This window comes from Anomaloglossus baeobatrachus, chromosome 10, assembly GCF_048569485.1.
Source record: "Anomaloglossus baeobatrachus isolate aAnoBae1 chromosome 10, aAnoBae1.hap1, whole genome shotgun sequence".
Lineage (NCBI taxonomy): Eukaryota > Metazoa > Chordata > Amphibia > Anura > Aromobatidae > Anomaloglossus > Anomaloglossus baeobatrachus.
Genome location: NC_134362.1, coordinates 52,798,782 through 52,819,860, shown reverse-complemented (window position 1 = coordinate 52,819,860; position 21,079 = coordinate 52,798,782). Strand labels below are relative to the sequence as shown.

The 21,079-nt window shown below is 49.9% G+C and overlaps 1 protein-coding gene across 4 annotated transcripts in view; it reads left to right on the top strand.

The window, feature by feature from the left end:
- The window catches only part of RTN3 (reticulon 3), a 97,683-nt gene that overhangs the window by 34,325 nt on the left and 42,279 nt on the right, over positions 1–21,079 (top strand). The window lies entirely within an intron of this gene.

The following is a 21,079-nucleotide window of genomic DNA, read 5'->3' as shown; positions in this document are numbered from 1 at the left end:
TACTCTGTGTCCCCGTTGCATTGCTGGGTGTGCTAGTGCACCGGGGACCGCAGCGCTGACTGCGTTTTGTGCCATTACACACTGCAGCGTCGCTGAGTGTTAGTGTATGGGGACTGCCGCGCTGACCGCCGCCGCCATTGTTTTCACTGCGGAGCGGCTGGGACTGTTAGTGCGCCGGGGACTTCCGCGCCGACCGCGCTTATACGGCGGCCGCGCTTATAACTCGAGTCCCCGGCTTTTGCGGCCTTGTCTCTTTTCTTCCCGCCCCCAGCCCTGCCAGTCAGGTGCAGGGCGGGACGCTGTACAGGACGGCAGCACTGAGGGCTGGAGCATGCTTTGCATACTCCACCCCCCTCACTGTGCACAGTGGGGCACCAGTTCCCGCACTTTCTGGGGCACGCCCACGGCTCCCTCCTCTCCTCAGGACGCCGGCAGCCATTCCTGTCAGCTCCCCTGACGCTGCAGAGGGGAGACAAGCTGTGGGGGACCCAGGCAGGGATGCTGGTGGCCACACAACCGCTTTAAGCGGGCGGTAATCAGCTCCTGAGCTGGCCCCACTTGTGCAGAAGTGTAATTATAGATTATATGTTTATAGGCTATACTTTACACTGTATGGTGCACGGTGGATTTCTTCGGCGCTCCATTGGGAGACCCAGACGATTGGGTGTATAGCTACTGCCTCCGGAGGCCACACAAAGTATTACACTAAAAAGTGTAAGGCCCCTCCCCTTCTGCATATACACCCCCCGTGGGATCACGGGCTCCTCAGTTTTATGCTTTGTGCGAAGGAGGTCAGACATCCACGCATAGCTCCACTGTTTAGTCAGCAGCAGCTGCTGACTATGTCGGATGGAAGAAAAGAGGGCCCATACTTGGGCCCCCAGCATGCTCCCTTCTCACCCCACTTTTGTCGGCGGTGTTTGTTAAGGTTGAGGTACCCATTGCGGGTACGGAGGCTGGAGCCCACATGCTGCTTTCCTTCCCCATCCCCCGGAGGGCTCTGGGTGAAGTGGGATCTTACCGGCCTCCAGGCTCTGAGGCCGGGCTCCATCCACAGACCCGGAGATCCTGCTGGAATGGAGCTGAGTATCGTCAGGGAAGGCCCTGCAACGTTAAGGTACTCTGTGTCCCCGTACAGACCACGCACACACACACCAGCATGCTGGGTGTGTTAGTGCGCCGGGGACAACAGCGCTGCGCGCTGGGGCTATACTCACCGCAGCTTAGCTGAGTGAGTTAATGTGTGGGAAACTGCCGCGCCGGCCGCTGCTAGAAGCTGCGGCGCGGATGAGACTTGTGGTGCGCCGGGGACTTCCGCGCTGACCGTGCTTTTACGACGGCAGCGCTTATAAATCGAGTCCCCGGCTTTTGCGGCCTAGTTTCGTTTCCTTCCCGCCCCCGGGCCTGCCAGTCAGGGAAGGGGCGAGACGCTGTACAATGGTCAGCACCGAGGGCTGGAGTCTTCTTTACATACTCCAGCCCCCTCACTGGGCACAGTGGGACGCCAGTTTCCCGCTCTTTGTCTGGGGCACGCCCACGGCCCGCCCCTCTTCACAGGACGCCGGCAGCCATTCCTGCATGCAGTCTAAGCTGGAGAACGGACACAGGCTCTGGGAGACCCGGTCAAGGGATTCTGGCGACCACACACCCGCTTAAGCGGGCGGTAAGCAGCACCTTGGTGCTGACCCCACTAGTGCCACAGTGTTTTGTGTACTTTATGCTTGTACCTATATTTGCACTGTACGGTCGCTTCTTGGCTATATACCCCTAGATTGCTCTGAGGAGACAACAGTCCGCAGAAAAGCAAGGGTGCCAAGGCACAGGCTTTCTATGCTGTCTGTACCGCATGTGAGGCTGTTTTTACCGGCAGGTTCCACTAACCCCCATTGGGTAGAGTCTCTGCTAGTGGTGGCCCAGAGAGAGCCACCTGTGAAACTGTCCAGAGGACAAAGTTTGCAGTTTTTTTGCTGATAAAATGTCTGGGACTATGACCAAGATTCTAGAAACTTTGCAGCCCAGGCCGGTGACTCAGACAATGGGCACTGTTGAATCAATGCCCCCCCGGTCTCACTCAGTTGGAACTAATACGTGCTCCAAGGGAGTCCCATACATCCCAGGCTGAAGGCTCTGCACGGATGACAGTCCCAGTCAGCCTAAGCGAGCTCGCTGGGAGAGACCCTCGACTTCACACACTGGTCAGGGTCTCAGCGAGAGGATTCTCTGTATGATGAGGCAGAGGTAGCTGATCAGGATTCTGATCCTGAGACCGCTTTCAATCTGGATGCTCCTAATAGTGACGCCATGGTGAATGATCTCATAGCGTCCATCAATAGACTGGTGGATATTTCTCCCTCAGCCCCTCCAGTGGAGGAGTCAGCTTCGCAGCAGGAGAAATTCCATTTCAGGTATCCCAAGCGTAAATTCAGTACTTTTTTGGGCCACTCTGACTTCAGAGAAGCAGTCCAGAAACACCACGCTTATCCAGACAAGCGTTTCTCCACACGTCTTAAGGATACACGTTATCCCTTTCCCCCTGACGTGGTCAAGCGCTGGACCCAGTGTCCAAAGGTGGATCCCCCAATCTCCAGGCTTGCGGCTAGATCCATAGTTGCAGTGGAAGATGGGACTTCACTTAAAGATGCCATTGACAGACAGATGGACCTCTGGTTGAAATCTGTCTATGGAGCTATCGGCGTGTCGTTTGCTCCGGCATTCGCAGCCGTATGGGCACTCCAAGCTATTTCAGCTGGTCTTGCGCAGGTGGGCACTGTCACACGTACATCTGTGCCGCAGGTGGCGTCCTTAACCTCGCATATGTTTGCATGGCGACTTACGCTATTAATGCTGTCCTGGACTCTACGAGCCGTACGTCAGTGGCGTCCGCCAACTCCGTGGTTTGTACGCAGAGCCTTGTGGTTAAGGGAATGGAAGGCAGATTCTGCTTCCAAAAAGTGCTTAACCAGTTTGCCATTATCTGGTGACAGACTGTTTGGTGAGCGATTGGATGAAATCATTAAACAGTCCAAGGGTAAGGATTCTTCCTTACACCAGCCCAGATCAAACAAAACCCAACAGAGGAAAGGACAGTCGAGGTTTCGGTCCTTTCCAGGCTCGGGCAGGTCCCAGTTTTCCTCGTCCAAAAGGACTCAAAAGGCTCAGAGGGGCTCAGATTCCTGGCGGGCTCAATCACGCCCAAAGAAGGCAGCCGGAGGAACCGCTACCAAGGCGGTTTCCTCATGACTTTCAGCCCTCTCTCTCCGCATCCGCGGTCGGTGGCAGACTCTCCCGCTTTGGCGACATTTAGCTGCCACAGGTCAAAAACCGGTGGGTGAGAGACATTTTCTCACGTGTACAGGATAGGGTTCTGTTCTCGTCCTCCGGCTCGATTCTTCAGAACTTCCCCACCTCCCTACCGAGCCGATGCTCTTCTGCAGGCAGAAGGAGTGGTAATCCCTGTTCCTCTGCAGGAACAAGGTCACGGTTTTTACTCCAATCTGGTTGTGGTGCCAAAAAAGGACGGCTCTTTCCGTTCCGTTCTGGACCTAAAACTGCTCATCAGGCACATGAAAACCAGGCGGTTCCGGATGGAATCCATCCGCTCCGTCATTGCCTCAATGTCTCAAGGAGATTTCCTAGCATCAATAGACATCAGGATGCTTATCTCCACGTGCCGATTGCTCCAGAGCACCAGCGTTTGCTACGATTCGTTATAGAAGACGAGCATCTTCAGTTCGTAGCCCTGCCCTTCGGTCTAGCGACAGCCCCACGGGTTTTCACCAAGGTCATGGCAGCAGTGGTAGCAGTCTTGCACTCTCGGTCACTCTGTGACCCCTTACTTGGACGATCTACTTGTCAAGGCACCCTCTCAAGAGGCATGCCAACACAGCCTGAACGTTGCGCTGGAGACTCTCCAGAGTTTCGGGTGGATCATCAACTTTTCAAAGTTAATTCTGACCCCGACCCAATCGCTGACATATCTTGGCATGGAGTTTCATACTCTCTCAGCGATAGTGAAGCTTCCGCTGGACAAACAGCGTTCACTACAGACGGGGGTGCAGTCTCTCCTTCAAGGCCAGTCACACCCCTTAAGACGCCTCATGCACTTCCTAGCGAAGATGGTAGCAGCAATGGAGGCAGTCCCTTTCGCGCAGTTTCATCTGCGTCCACTGCAATGGGACATTCTCCGCCAATGGGGGATGGGAAGTCGACGTCCCTAGACAGGAACGTCTCCCTTTCTCAGACGGTCAAGGACTCTCTTCAGTGGTGGCTTCTTCCCACCTCATTGTCAAAAGGAAAGTCCTTCCTACCCCCATCCTGGGCGGTGGTCACGACAGACGCGAGTCTGTCAGGGTGGGGAGCAGTCTTTCTCCACCACAGGGCTCAGGGTACGTGGACTCAGCAAGAGTCCACCCTTCAGATCAATGTTCTGGAAATCTGGGCAGTGTATCTTGCCCTGCAAGCCTTCCAGCAGTGGCTGGAAGGCAAACAGATCCGAATTCAGTCGGACAACTCCACAGCGGTGGCATACATCAACCACCAAGGCGGAACACGCAGTCGGCAAGCCTCCCAGGCAGTCCGGCGGATTCTGATGTGGGTGGAAGACAGAGCATCCACCATATCCGCAGTTCACATCCCGGGCGTAGAAAACTGGGAAGCAGACTTCCTCAGTCGCCAGGGTATGGACGCAGGGGAATGGTCTCTGCACCCGGACGTGTTTCAGGAAATCTGTAGCCGCTGGGGGATGCCGGACGTCGACCTAATGGCGTCTCGGCACAACAACAAGGTCCCGATTTTCATGGCGCGGTCTCACGATCTCAGAGCTCTGGCGGCAGACGCCTTAGTTCAGGATTGGTCGCAGTTCCAGCTACCCTATGTGTTTCCCCCTCTGGCACTGTTGCCCAGAGTGCTCCGCAAGATCAGCTCCGATGCCGCCGCGCCATCCTCGTCGCCCCAGACTGGCCGAGGAGGTCGTGGTACCCGGATCTGTGGCATCTCACGGTCGGCCAACCGTGGGCACTACCAGACCGGCCAGACTTACTGTCCCAAGGGCCGTTTTTCCATCTGAATTCTACGGCCCTGAACCTGACTGTGTGGCCATTGAGTCCTGGATCCTAGCGTCTTCAGGATTATCTCAAGACGTCATTGCCACCATGAGACGGGCTAGGAAGCCGACGTCTGCCAAGATCTGCCACAGGACGTGGAAGATATTCTTATCTTAGTGCTCTGCTCAGGGAGTGTCTCCCTGGCCATTTGCATTGCCTACTTTTCTTTCCTTCCTGCAATCTGGTTTGGAAAAAGGTTTGTCGCTCGGCTCCCTTAAAGGACAAGTCCCAGCGCTGTCTGTATTCTTTCAGAAGCGCCTAGCACGACTTCCTCAGGTACGCACGTTCCTGCAGGGGGTTTGTCACATTGTCCCTCCGTACAAGAGGCCGTTAGACCCATGGGATCTGAACAGGGTACTAATTGCTCTCCAGAAGCCGTCCTTCGAGCCTCTGAGGAATGTTTCACTTTCTCGACTTTCACAGAAAGTGGCCTTTCTGGTAGCGGTCACATCTCTTCGGACAGTGTCCGAGCTAGCAGCGCGGTCAGCCAAAGCTCCCTTCCTGGTGTTTCACCAAGACAAGGTAGTGCTGCGCCCGATTCCGGAGTTTCTCCCTAAGGTGGTATCCCCCTTTCATCTCAATCAGGATATCTCCTTACCTTCCTTTTGTCCTCATCCAGTTCATCGATATGAAATGGATTTGCATTTGTTGGATCTGGTGAGAGCACTCAGAATCCACATTTCCCGCACGGCGCCCCTGCGCCGCTCGGATGCACTCTTTGTACTTGACTCTGGTCAACGTAAAGGGTCGCAGGCTTCCAAATCCACCCTGGCTCGATGGTTCAAGGAACCAATTCTTGAAGCCTACCGTTCTGCTGGGCTTCCGGTTCCATCAGGGCTGAAGGCCCATTCTACCAGAGCCGTGGGTGCGTCCTGGGCATTACGGCACCAGGCTACGGCTCAGCAGGTGTGCCAGGCAGCTACCTGGTCGAGTCTGCACACTTTCACCAAGCATTATCAGGTGTACCTACGCTTAGGCGGATGCCAGCCTAGGTAGAAGAGTCCTGCAGGCGGCGGTTGCCTCCATGTAGGGAAGGGCTGTTTTACGGCCCTAACTTGAGGTATTAATTTACCCACCCAGGGACTGCTTTTGGACGTCCCAATCGTCTGGGTCTCCCAATGGAGCGCCGAAGAAGGGAATTTTGTTACTTACCGTAAATTCCTTTTCTTCTAGCTCCAATTGGGAGACCCAGCACCCGCCCTGTTTCCTTCGGGATTTTTGGTTTTTTCGGGTACACATGATGTTCATGTTGAATGGTTTCAGTTCTCCGATGTTCCTTCGGATTGAATTTGTTTAACCAGTTATTGGCTTTCCTCCTTCTTGCTTTTGCACTAAAACTGAGGAGCCCGTGATCCCACGGGGGGTGTATATGCAGAAGGGGAGGGGCCTTACACTTTTTAGTGTAATACTTTGTGTGGCCTCCGGAGGCAGTAGCTATACACCCAATCGTCTGGGTCTCCCAATTGGAGCTAGAAGAAAAGGAATTTACGGTAAGTAACAAAATTCCCTTCTTCTGGCTATATACCCTATTGTGTTGCTCAGGGGAGACAACAGCATGGCACCCACAAGATGCAGGGGTGCCAAAACACAGGCTTAATATGCTGCCTGCGCCGCATGTATGACCTCGCTACCGGCAGGTTCCACTGACCCTCATTATGTGCACTGCTCGGCCCCTGTGGCACTTGCTCAGCAGAGCCTCTGCTAAGGGGGGCCCAGGGGGAATCACCAGCTACACTGTCCAGGTGACAGGGACGGAGTTTGCAGTTTTTACTGACAGACTTCTGAGACTATAGCTAAGATTCTAGAAGCTTTGCAGTCCAGACCGGTATCTCAGACCATGGGCACTGTGGAATCATTGCCCCCTGGTTCCCCTCAGTTGGAACAACAATGTTCTCCCGGGGTGTCTCATAGATCCCAGGGTGAGGTCTCTGACATGGACCGCAGCCCCAGACCGACTAAGCGAGCTCGCTATGATATCCCCTCGACATCATCACAATGTTCAGGGTCTCAGCGAGAGGACTCTCTTTATGATGAAGCGGAGGTAGCTGATCAGGATTCTGATCCTGAAGCCGCTCTCAACCTTGATACTCCTGATGGGGACGCCATAGTGAATAATCTTATTGCGTCCATCAATCAAATGTTGGATATTTCTCCCTCAGCTCCTCCAGTAGAGGAGTCAGCTTCTCAGCAGGAGAAATTCCGTTTTAGGTTTCCTAAGCATACAACGAGTATGTTTATGGACCACTCTGACTTCAGAGAGGCAGTCCAGAAACACCGAGCTTGTCCAGATAAGCGTTTTTCCAAGCGCCTTAAGGATACACGTTACCCCTTCCCCCCTGACGTGGTCATGGGCTGGACTCAGTGTCCCAAGGTGGATCCTCCAATCTCCAGACTGGCGGCTAGATCCATAGTTGCAGTGGAAGATGGAGCTTCACTCAAGGATGCCACTGACAGACAGATGGAGCTCTGGTTGAAATCCATCTATGAAGCTATCGGCGCGTCTTTTGCTCCAGCATTCGCAGCCGTATGGGCACTCCAAGCTATCTCAGCTGGTCAGGCGCAAATTGACGCACTCACATGTACTTCTGCGCCGCAGGTGGCGTCCATAACCTCTCATACGTCGGCATTTGCGTCCTACGCTATTAATGCTGTCCTGGACTCTGCGAGCCGTACGGCGGTTGCAGCCGCCAATTCGGTGGCAATACGCAGGGCCTTGTGGCTACGGGAATGGAAGGCAGATTCGGCTTCCAAAAAGTGCTTAACGGGTTTGCCATTTTCTGGCGACCGTTTGTTTGGTGAGAGATTAGATGAAATCATCAAACAATCCAAGGGAAAGGAAACATCCTTACCCCAGGCCAAACCAAACATACCCCAACAGCGGAGGGGACAGTCGAGGTTTCGGTCCTTTCGAGGGGCGGGCAGGTCCCAATTCTCCTCGTCCAAAAGGCCTCAGAAGGATCAGAGGAACTCCGACGCATGGCGGTCTAAATCACGCCCTAAAAAGACCGCCGGAGGTGCCGCTTCCAAGGCGGCTTCCTCATGAAGGATAGAGTTCAGCTCTCGTCCTCCGACTCGATTCTTCAGAACATCGCCGCCTCCCGAGCGAGCCGAGGCTCTTCTGCAGGCGGTGGGCATTCTGAAAGCAGAAGGAGTGGTGGTCCCGGTTCCTCTTCAGCAACAGGGTCACGTTTTCTACTCCAACCTGTTTGTGGTTCCAAAGAAGGACGGGTCCTTCCGTCCTGTTTTGGACCTAAAACTGCTCAACAAACACGTAATGACCAGGCGGTTCCGGATGGAATCCCTCCGCTCCGTCATCGCCTCAATGTCCCAAGGAGATTTCCTCGCATCGATCGATATCAAGGATGCTTATTTCCACGTACCGATTGCTCCAGAGCATCAGCGCTTCCTGCGCTTCGCCATAGGAGACGAACACCTTCAGTTCGCGGCACTGCCGTTCGGCCTGGCGACAGCCCCAAGGGTTTTCACCAAGGTCATGGCTACAGTAGTTGCGGTCCTCCACTCTCAGGGTCACTCGGTGATACCTTACTTAGACGATCTGCTGGTCAAGGCACCCTCTCAAGAGGCATGCCAACACAGCCTCAACGTTACTCTGGACACTCTCCAGAGTTTCGGGTGGATCATCAATTTTCCAAAGTCAAATCTGACACCGGTCCAATCGCTGACATATCTTGGCATGGAGTTTCATACTCTTCCAGCGATAGTGAAGCTTCCGCTGGACAAACAGCGTTCACTACAGACAGGGGTGCAATCTCTCCTTCAAGGTCGGTCACACCCCTTGAGGCGCCTCATGCACTTCCTGGGGAAGATGGTGGCAGCAATGGAGGCAGTCCCTTTCGCGCAGTTTCACCTGCGTCCTCTTCAATGGGACATCCTACGCAAATGGGACAGGATGCCGACGTCCCTCGACAGGAACGTCTCCCTCTCTCAGGCAACCAAAAGCTTCCCTTCGGTGGTGGCTTCTTCCCACCTCATTATCGAGGGGGAAATCCTTCCTACCCCCATCCTGGGCGGTGGTCACGACGGACGCGAGTCTGTCAGGGTGGGGAGCAGTCTTTCTCCACCACAGGGCTCAGGGTACGTGGACTCAGCAAGAGTCCTCACTTCAGATCAATGTTCTGGAGATCAGGGCAGTGTATCTTGCCCTAAAAGCGTTCCAGCAGTGGCTGGAAGGCAAGCAGATCCGAATTCAGTCGGACAACTCCACAGTGGTGGCTTACATCAACCACCAAGGTGGAACACGCAGTCGGCAAGCCTTCCAGGAAGTCCGGCGGATTTTGATGTGGGTGGAAGCCACGGCCTCCACCATCTCCGCAGTTCACATCCCGGGCGTGGAAAACTGGGAAGCAGACTTTCTCAGTCGCCAGGGCATGGACGCAGGGGAATGGTCCCTTCACCCGGACGTGTTTCAGGAGATCTGTTGCCGCTGGGGGATGCCGGACGTCGACCTAATGGCGTCACGGCACAACAACAAGGTCCCAACATTCATGGCTCGATCTCAAGATCACAGAGCTCTGGCGGCAGACGCCTTAGTTCAGGATTGGTCGCAGTTTCAGCTTCCTTATGTGTTTCCTCCTCTGGCACTGTTGCCCAGAGTGTTACGCAAGATCGGGGCCGACTGCCGCCGCGCCATCCTCGTCGCTCCAGACTGGCCGAGGAGGTCGTGCTACCCGGATCTGTGGCATCTCACGGTCGGCCAACCGTGGGCACTGCCAGACCGACCAGACTTGCTGTCTCAAGGGCCGTTTTTCCATTTGAATTCTGTGGCCCTCAACCTGACTGTGTGGCCATTGAGTCCTGAATCCTAGCGTCTTCAGGATTGTCTCAAGAGGTCATTGCCACTATGAGACAGGCTAGGAAACCAACGTCCGCCAAGATCTACCACAGGACGTGGAAAATATTCCTGTCGTGGTGCTCTGCTCAGGGTTTTTCTCCCTGGCCATTTGCCTTGCCCACTTTTCTGTCCTTTCTTCAATCCGGATTGGAAAAGGGTTTGTCGCTAAGCTCCCTTAAGGGACAAGTCTCTGCGCTCTGTGTTTTTTCAAAAGCGCCTGGCCAGACTTCCACAGGTACGCACGTTCCTGCAAGGGGTTTGTCACATCGTCCCTCCTTACAAACGTCCGTTGGAACCCTGGGATCTGAACAGGGTGGTGATGTTTCTTCAGAAACCACCGTTCGAGCCAATGAGGGATATTTCTCTCGCACGCCTTTCGCAGAAAGTGGTTTTCCTAGTAGCAGTCACTTCACTTCGGAGAGTGTCTGAGCTAGCAGCATTGTCATGCAAAGCCCCTTTCCTGGGTTTCACCAGGACAAGGTGGTTCTGCGTCCGGTTCCGGAATTTTTACCTAAGGTGGTATTCCCTTTTTCATTTCAATCAGGATATCTCCTTACCCTCTTTTTGCCCTCATCCAATTCACCAATGTGAAAAGGATTTGCACTTGTTAGATCTGGTGAGAGCACTCAGACTCTACATTTCTCGTACGGCGCTCCTGCACCGCTCGGATGCACTCTTGTCCTTGTCGCTGGCCAGCGTAAAGGGTCACAGGTTTCAAGATCAACCCTGGCTCGGTGGATCAAAGAACCAATTCTCGAAGCTTACCGTTCTGCTGGGCTTCCGGTTCCCTTAGGGCTGAAGGCCCATTCTACCAGAGCCGTGAGTACGGTACGTCCTGGGCTTTGAGGCACCAGGCTACGGCTCAGCAGGTGTGTCAGGCGGCTACCTGGTCGAGCCTGCACACTTTCACGAAACACTATCAAGTGCATACCTATGCTTCGGCGGATGCCAGCCTAGGTAGGCGAGTCCTTCAGGCGGCGGTTGCTCACCTGTAGGACGGAGCCGTTACGGCTCTATTATGAGGTATTATTTACCCACCCAGGGACTGCTTTTGGACGTCCCAATTGTCTGGGTCTCCCAATAAGGAGCGACAAAGAAGAAGGGAATTTTGTTTACTTACCGTAAATTCCTTTTCTTCTAGCTCCAATTGGGAGACCCAGCGCCCGCCCCTGTTTTTTTGTGTACACATGTTGTTCATGTTGAATGGTTTCAGTTCTCCGATAATCCTTCGGATTGAATTTACTTTAAACCAGTTATAATTTTTTTCCTCCTTCTTGCTTTTGCACCAAAACTGAGGAGCCCGTGGAAGCACGGGAGGTGTATAGGCAGAAGCGGAGGGGCTTTACACTTTTAGTGTAATACTTTGTGCGGCCTCCGGAGGCATAGCCTATACACCCAATTGTCTGGGTCTCCCAATTGGAGCTAGAAGAAAAGGAATTTACGATAAGTAAACAAAATTCCCTTCTTCCCACACATTTTATTTATTTATTGTATGGGACAAGTGTATGCTATTTCAAAAGACCAAAAAAAAGCACTTGCTCTCCCCTTGATGCTGCATAGCTCCTCTTTCCTGCTGGCCAGTGGCCCCGACAGACTCCACTTGTTTTCTTCCTGCCTTGTTGATGTGTATCTGATGCAGCCAATCAGTGAAAAGTTGAATAAAATGATACCTTGATATGTGATCCACTGTTTTCCAGAGAAATTCATGTTTTGCCTAATATGTAAATTAAAGGGAAGCTGTTACAAGGTTTGTAAGTTTGTTCTTTTATAAGCTGCGGCCACCACCAGAAAGCTCTTATATACAGCATTCTAGATTACTGTATATAAAAGCCCAGGTCGTTCTGTATAACGTAAAAAACACCTTTATTATACTCACCTGCGGGGCTATCTGGTCCAATGGGCATCGCGGGTCCAGCACCTCTGTTACAACCGCTGACCTACTTCTCAATCCCGTGTGGATAACGCATCCTATGTCATCCACACAGGCCGGCATTGCGTTCCTGCGCACGCGCACTTTGATCTGCCTTGCTGAAAACAGGTCAAAGTAGTATAATGAACAGGCGCAAGGAAAGGTCAAAGATCACCTGCGCATGTGCACTACAACACTTTAATCTGCCCTCAGCCGAGCAGCAGATCAACATTCACCTGTGCAGGAGCTCAATGCCGGCCAGTGTGGATGATGTAGAACGCTGCAGCAGAGAGGAGGCGCCGGACCAAGAGCAGCGACACCCATCGGACCAGACCGCCCACTAGGTGAGTATAATAAGTGTTTTTTACGTTATACAGTACAGCCTGGGCTCTTATATACAGTATTATGGAATGCTGAATATAAGGGCTTACCGGTGGTGGCCGCAGCTTAAAGGGGACAAATCTGGTGACACGTTCCCTTTAAGATCTATGGCACTGACCCCAATCTGAGATTCTGTCTACAGACCTTAATCTAAATGAAAGGGGGTGTTGCTATTGTGATACATGTAATGACTGACACTTTACTCTCCTGAGCTCACTGAAGAGCTGTGTCATTACAACTCGCAGTACCGCGGAGGTGAACTTTATTGTTACAAACCCTGCTGCAGCTCTCCTCCCCTGCTGTCAGCTCAGCTGTACTCCCTTGCCTCGTTCCTTACCAGACACCTTTTCAGATAATATTTTTTTTTTGTACATGTGGTTTAATGAACTGTAAAAACATTTCTCATTCAGATATTCAAGTAGGGGTTGTTCCATGAACAAAGTTCATTTTAATCAATAGAACTTGGAGTAATAATTTCCAGAATTGGATGTGCTTAAAAAAAATAATAATAATAATAATAATAATAATGTTCCTTTGCTGAGATTTTGTATACGGTATGTGTCTCTGCTGTGTACTGTGCAATGGCCGTGTTTGACCTAACAGTCACATGATCTGTCCGTACCACAGCTCCTGAGCCGGGGAGAAAGTGGGGAAAATAAATTAAATAAATAGCTCTCTCTAGCTCTCTCTAGCTCTCTCTAGCTCTCTCTAGCTTTCTCTAGCTCTCTCTAGCTCTTATAGCACGGGATTGCAAATTAGTCTTTCTTTGAGATAAATAATTTTTTAAAAACTGGTAGGGGAATGTATTGCCTCACAGAAAGAATCAGCTTTGATCGATCTGTGCTGTAATGTCTGTATACTCCTTTGGGGTGTTTTTTTTTTTTTTTTTTTTTTTTTTTTTTTTTTGTTCCTCCCCGACCCAGGAGTTGTGGTGTGATCAGACCGTGTCCCTGTATGGTCAATGATTGATTGCTCTCAGTGAAAAATTAAAATTTTGTAGTTGTGATACCTTTTATGTATTTTACCTGTATGGGCAGACACAGCCATTGAACAGTACACACCAGGGACACATATATAAGGTTATCTCAGCACAGGAACATAATTGTGGAAATTATCATTTAAATAACTATTGATGAAAATCAACTTTTAAAGTTTACTTTGTTCATGGTAAAAAAAAACTTATTTTTTTTACACTTTTTTTTTTGTTGTTTTGCTAAAGGACCACTAACACTGAAAACTGTTTTTTCATGCCCCCCTTTATGTAAAAATTATTTTCATATATCGGATACGGTGTTTGCTTTACACCAGGAGTGAGGATAGTAACTTGTAATTTAAATTAGCAGTGACTTTTTTTTTTTTTTTTTTTTTTCTTCCCCGCTTTTCATTTACGGTAGTTTTTCATAGGGTCTTTCAAGACCTTTTGGGGTGGGGGCTGCATTTTAATATGTAAATATTAAAAGCGGCAATGGAAACACGGGCACTTCTAGAAATATATTTGAGAGTGCTGAATGCAGTTTAAGGGTATGTGCACACGTTGCTTTTTTTTCCGCGCGGAAAAAAACGCACCCTCTGGCAGAGGGGAGAATTGTAAACAATGCTTTTTGAGAAACAACGCATCGAAAACGCATGCGTTTTTCATGCGTTTTTCATGCGTTTTTCATGCGTTTTTCATGCGTTTTTCATGCGTTTTTCATGCGTTTTTCATGCGTTTTTCATGCGTTTTTCATGCGTTTTTCATGGTGCGTTTTTTAAGACTTGTCAGTGATAATAAAGTTGGTTGAACACAGACCTTTGGAAAAAAAAACCTGTGATGTCATTTCCTTCTCCACATTCTGTTTGGATAAATGGGAGGGCTTGGAATGGAAGGAGCACCATTTGAATTTTGGAAAAGTTGAAATAAACTTCGCGCACCAAGCCCCTTAGGTACCTATATGTCAGAAAACCCCCACAAGTGACCCCATTTTGGAATCTGCACCCCTCAAGGATTTTATTCAGGAGTATATTAAGCATTTTGAATCCACAGCTACTTCACCCAAGCTGTTGCTGTAGCAACAATATTCTCACTTTTAGGCCCGCTTCACATGTCAGTGAAAAACACTGACGTTTTTCACTGGCGTGTAAAACACGCACATGTCCCTCCGTGTGCCGTGAATCACGGCATACGTGGGTTGTCTAAGTGCAATCCGGGCTCCGTTCTCCGTGGCCCGTGATTGCACTTAGAGATTAACTCACCTGTGCCCACTCCCGCTCTCCATGGTGCTGATCGCTCCCGCGGTGCAGCATCCGGCCGGCGCTGACCCCCGCAGCAGCTGCTTCCGGGTCGGCTGTGTCGTGCATCATGAATATGCGCGACAATAATGAGCCGGCACAGAAGGAACAGGGAGGACGGGCTGCAGAGGACATCGCTGGACGCCGGGTGAGTTAAAATGTTTTTTATTTTAAAAGCACGTTTTTTTCTGGCACGTGTTTCACGGACCACACCACTGCGTGGTCCGTGGGACATCAGTGATGCCAGAAAAAAATGGACATGTCTCCGTGCGGCAATCACGCACACGCGGGTACGCCGCATGGAGACACGTGCAGTGAAAAATCACTGACGTGTGAGCAGACCCATTCATTATAATGGGTCTGCGTATGTCAGTGATCCTGGTACGTTTAAAAAAAAGCACAAACGTCCCAGAATCACTGACGTGTGAAAGGGGCCTAAGGCTATGTGGCCATGATCCAGCGACACGGCGTCTAGTACAGTGTCAGCCTTCCTGCAGCTGCCCATGCCCACGATTTGGGTTCAGGCTGCTGTGGAGCTCTATGCTACCTGCAGAGAACACTCTCGTCTCCGCAGCATAAATTGACATGCTGAGGCTCGGGAAGCCACGCTACCGGTCAGTTTATGCTGCGGAGAAAAGAAGCACAGTGGGCATGGGATCTCCAAAAATCCTTCCACTGTGCTTCTACTGCACAACGCAGCGTTATGGACGCAGGGAAAACACTCAGCGCCCATAACGCTGCAAACCCTGATTGTGGACACACAGCCTAAAAAGCGTCAATGGATGAAGGGATGTCAAATATATAGAACGTCCTACCCCCGCCTGCATATTCTAAGCTGGCACCTTTAGTACCTTTCATGTGGCACTAAAGGGTGCCTAGCTTAGTATTTATCCAATAAAAAAAAAAAAAAAAAAAAAAATGAAAAAAATGGCGTGGGGTCCCCCCTATTTTTGATAGCCAGTCAGGGTAAAGCAGACAGCTGTAGCCTGCAAACCACAGCTGGCAGCTTCATCTTGGCTGGTGATCAATTTGGAGGGCTCCCCATGTTTTTTTTTTTTTATTTTTAAATAAAGAATAAAAAAAAAAATAACGTGGGGTCCCCCCAAATTAGATCACCAGCCAAGGTGAAGCTGACAGCTGGGGTCTGGTATTCTCAGGGTGGGAAGAGCCATGGTTATTGGACTCTTCCCAGCCTAAAAATAGCAGGCCGCAGCCGCCCCAGAAGTGGCGCATCCATTAGATGCGCCAATCCTGGCGCTTCGCCCCAACTCATCCCGCGCCCTGGTGCGTTGGCTAACGGGGTAATAAATGGGGTTGATACCAGATGTGTAATGTCACCTGGCATCAAGCCCAGCAATTAGTGATGTCACGGCGTCTATCAGACACCCGACATAACTAATTGACAGTAAACAAAAGCAAAAAAAGACAACAAAAAATGTTTTATTAGAAAAAACACTCCCCAAATCATTCCCTTGTTCTCCAATTTAATAAAAAAAATGGGTCCGCAGAAATCCATATGGATGTCCCACGTCGCCTCTGGACCTTCTAGAATATGGGGGCACGTTCAGGAAACGTATCCCCCATTTTCTAGGAGGGCAGACCCTCCATTTGAGGAGAGTGGGTGCAAAAATCTGCACCCACTCTCCCCGGGTCACAGCTGCAGAGTGCGAGCAGCCAGCACAGCTCACACTGAACACAGTGCTGGCTGTCAGCTGCTCTGCTCATGTGACTGGCCAGCGTGCACTGAAGGAGGAGGGGGCCGCGGGGGATCAGCGCTGCGACCGGACAGGTATGTATGACACCGGGGGGAATAGGGGGTGAACGGGCAGGGCCTGGGGAACAGTTTTCTGTCGCATGTGTTATTGCACATGCGACAGAAATCATAGGAGCAGGGCGGCCGGTGCGCTACTGTGCGCGCGGCCATGTTGGATTTTCGGGAGGGGGGTCGGGGGTCGGGGCGGGCACTTTGGCGACACCGGGGGCTTTGCCAGGAAGTGAGGTCAACAGGAAGCCTCTTGACCTCACTTCCAGGTAAATGCCTGCGTTCTGGCGTGCCGACAAAGGCCGCGGACCGCAACAAAAAAGCAGGTCCATGCGTTGTGGCTGCGTTCTGACCCCACATCATTGATTTCAATGGGGGAGAGAACGCAGCCACAACGCACAAAAGAAGTGACATGCTGCTTTTCTTTCCGCACCGATTTTTGGCATCCAAAACGCTGCGGAAAGAAACGCAGCATGTGCACTGATTTTTCAGCTTTCCCATACACTTTGCTGGGAAAGCTGAACGCATGCAATTTGCCACTGAAACGCTGCGGTTCAAAACGCAGCGTTTCCGCGGTAAAAAACGCATCGTGTGCACACAGCCTAAGAACTAAGTTTTTGATGTTAGGTTTTCTTTAAAGAGAAGAATATTCAGTGTTTGACAGTTAATAAGTATTGGGTGCTCTATGAAGGTTGGCAAGCCTAAATGGTAAGATTTGCCATTCAAAACAGTGTTCCGTTCCTCCGGATCATCGCTGATGTGAGAGCATTGACAGTTTCTAGATCACGTGCTGCTCCCATCTCCTGATAAGGCCCACTTATCCACAAATTGAGACCCCAGTAGTTAAAAGCTTGAGAAGTCCTGATTATATAGCGTAGTCCAGCGTTTGGTTTCCCTTGATTGCTTTTTAGATTTTAAACCACTTTCTAAGATTTTTGCAATCTATTCTCTGATACTTTAAAATTTATTTACATTTTATTTTTATAAATCCAGGTATAACCTATAGGAATCTGGCCTGATATGTAGATCTTGAAAGGTTTGTCTATTTCGTGCACCTTGAAGCAGTGAATATGATGAGCATTGTTTTCTATTTTTCTGGATCGGAGAGAGTGATACGGAGCTGATCCTTCTGTGGTCATTGTAATGAAAATGGCTGCACATTCTCGCGAGTGCAAATAAAGGATTAATCCTTTTACTAACAACTGAGGCAGCGCTTACTGTATTTTTCGTTTTATAAGACGCACCCCAAATTTAGAGGAAAAAAAGGTAAAAATATATATCTGGTCCGTTTTATAGTCCGGTGGGGTCTTACCAGGGAGGTGAGGTGGCTGCGGTGGTGGAGCAGGGTCACAGGAGGCAGGGACGGCACTGGAATACAGCAGGGGCCCCGCACAGAGCAGGGGCCCCGCACAGAGCCTCCTGTAACCCATCTCCACCACCCCTCGGTAAGCTACATTCGGATTGTAAGCTGCACCCTTCATTTTCCTCCCAAATTTTTGGGAGTAAAAGTGCGTCTTACAATCCAAAAAAATACAGTAAATACAGTGAAAAAGATGGATCTTTTATTTGCTTGTCTGTGATTAATTATCCATACTTCTGGCTTAATTCATATGCCTGTCTTTGCACACATCATAATCTGTGGTCCCTTTATTTATTTTTTGTGCATAAAAATTAAATGTCTTTGAAGCTGAAGGAAATGCAGGTCAGGTTTAAAGGGAAGCTGTCATCAGAAATTTTGCACTAAACCTAAAAGATTCCCCCTCTGCAGCTCCTGGGCTGCATTCTGGAGACGTTCCTGTTGTTCTTGTGCCCTCTTTCTGACCAAAATAAAGACTTTTTATAAAGTGGTACCTTTTTGTATTCAGATCTTGATAATGGTACACGGGGCAGGCTCTCTGGTGTCCGTTATTCTGCCTCCTGTCGCTTTAGGCCGTCCCCCATCGCGCAATTTCAAAGAGGTGACGTGAGGTAAGCTGGCCAGCGCTTGCGCAGAATGGTGGAGGCGGCGGTGAAAGCGCGGGCACGAATTATGGGAGGGTACTTGCTGATGAAAATCACAGCGCCGCCCATAATCTCGCGCATGCGCCGTGCCACTCTCGCGGGACTGTGCAATGTGCACAGTGTGACCGCTGGTGACGTGTTGCGCATGCGTGAGATTATGGGCGGCGCTGTGATTTTCATCAAGTACCCACCCATAATCTTGTGCTCGCGCTTTCACCGCCGCCTCCACCGTTCTGCGCAAGCGCTGGCCAGCTTACCTCACGTCACCTCTTTGAAATTGCGCGATGGGGGACGGCCTAAAGCGACAGGAGGCAGACTAACGGACACCAGGGAGCCCGCCCCCGTGTACCATTATCAAGATCTGAATACAAAAAGGTACCACTTTATAAAAAGTCTTTATTTTGGTCAGAAAGGGGGCACAAGAACAACAGGAACCTCTCCAGAATGCAGCCCAGGAGCTGCAGAGGGGGAATCTTTTAGGTTTAGTGCAAAATTTCTGATGACAGGTTCCCTTAAAAAAAAGAAAAAAAAAAAAAAGCATATATAAATACCAAAGTATATAATTCAATAAAAACAATTGCATAATTTAATCAATTTATACGTGTGTAAATAGTGCTATAAACAGTACTATTAAGACTTGCTACAGGATTAACTAGGGTGAAAATTGCCCTGTAAATTACACATGCAGCCTCAGGTGCATATTGAAGTAAAAGCACTCACATTGCTAGAAGTACTATATCTCTGCCACTTCAGCACACGTTTCGCCTGCCCTTTTCTTCATCAGGGGGTGTGAATGTCTTACTTTGGTCACATTGATATACTAAATTCTCCTATGCTAAAGAATGAAGCCTGTTTAAAAAAAACAAACAGAAGCTGATGTAATATGTTGTTTGTATAATGTGTAACTCTTGAACATATGATACCTGCACATTTTGTTTAAAATTCTTTAAATCCCGATGTGGCACTGCTGAATTTGTCATTTAGTCAGTTTACTATATGTTGTGCACTAGCTGTTGCAAGACTCCTGGCTGCCATTGATAAGGCAGATTAAATTTAACATGCCCAATCCTAATTTTCTCAATATATACCATAAGGCTATGTGCCCACGCTGCGGATTTTGCCGCGGATTTCCCGAAAATCTGCAGCAGCGGCACTTCCAAGCCATTTCAATGGCATTTTGGAAATGCTGTGTCCATGCTGCGGATTTTTCCGCTGCGGATTTGCCGCGGATTTTGATCCGGAAAAATCTGCAGCATGTCAATTGTTTGTTGCAGATTTGGTGCGGATTTTGGGTATAGAATGGGGGAAAAAAAAAAAAAAATCCGCGGCAAATCCGCGGGTGCGGATTTGCCGCGAAAGTCGCGGATTTTCATGCAGAAAAATCCGCAGGTACATTCTACTGTGGACACATAGCCTTAGGGAAGAGGCCAGATTAAAATCTGTGGGCTCGACTGCATATGGGGCCAATCCATTAAGACTAGGCTTACGCGGTTTTAATGAAAGGATCACTGGAGTATTATTTCTGCCATAAGGAGCACCAACACTTTTTTTTTTCTTTTTTCTGAATTTGACAGGCACAACCCATCCTGCCCCAACCAGTGTGAAACTGCCAAAAGCTTATCAAAGGGTTTTATGCCAGTCTTCTGCCATAAAAGCTGTGATAAATCGGGCCCTAAATATGTTTGGCCAGCTTACAAGTCCTGGTTTACCTGCTGCTGATGTATCCTAATGTCATGATTTGTGCAGAAGTAGTTATATAGCGATGTTGGAATGAAATGATCTACAGTGTGTCCACCCATATCCTGTCCACCACCATTAACTTGAGAACGGCAGCAGCTATAGGCATAGAAGTGGTGTCTAGGTATAGTAAAGTAGCCATGCGCTACGCAATGAAACCACCTATAGCGCCACCTGGTGGAAAACAACGGAGTTAGCATTTTTATCTCTCAAACTGAACGAGATAGAGAAAAAAAGTGAATTACAAAGTTGTAGGGCATAATCAATTCAATACGAATTGACACCTTGCATACAGAAATGCTATGATATGAAACCCATGACCCCCCCCATCCCCAACCCAAAACATTGAATGCTGGTCACGCATATGGCGCTCATTTAACTTTGATGCTCAAAGTGGCCCCCGTCAGCTGCAATGCACATCTGGCCTCTGCACAGCATACTGTATCTTGCTGCACGTTGTGCAATATGGTAGGTGACACGTTTGCACAAGCATCTGTGATACGTCGTCGTAGGTCCTGCAATGTTGGTGGAGGGGTCGCATACACCTGCTGTTTGATGTGACCTCACAGAAAGAAGTCCAATGGGGTCAGGTCAGGTGAGCGTGGAGGCCACTCCACACAGCCACCATACCCAATGACTTGTAGGAAGGTCTCCATGAGGTATCGCTTCACGTCCGCAGCCTTGTGTGAGTTTTACACATTCTTATCATAGCATTTCTGTATGCAAGGTGTCGATTCATATTGAATTGATGATGCCCTACAAATTTGTAATTCACTTTTCTCTCTAGTTCTGTTTTCGAGATAAAAATGCTAACTCCGTTGTCTTCCACCAGGTGGCGCTATAGGTGGTTTCATTGCATAGCGCATGGCTACTTTACTATACCTAGACACCACTTCTATGCCTATAGCTGCCGCCGTTCTCAAGGTAATGGCGGTGGACAGGATATGAGTGGACACACTGTATAGTGATGTTGGAATGAAATGATATATAGGCGTTCCATATGACCCACTCTGATATTAAAACTGTTTATGGGCAACAACCAGAACCGCTGGGGGCAATGAAGTGTA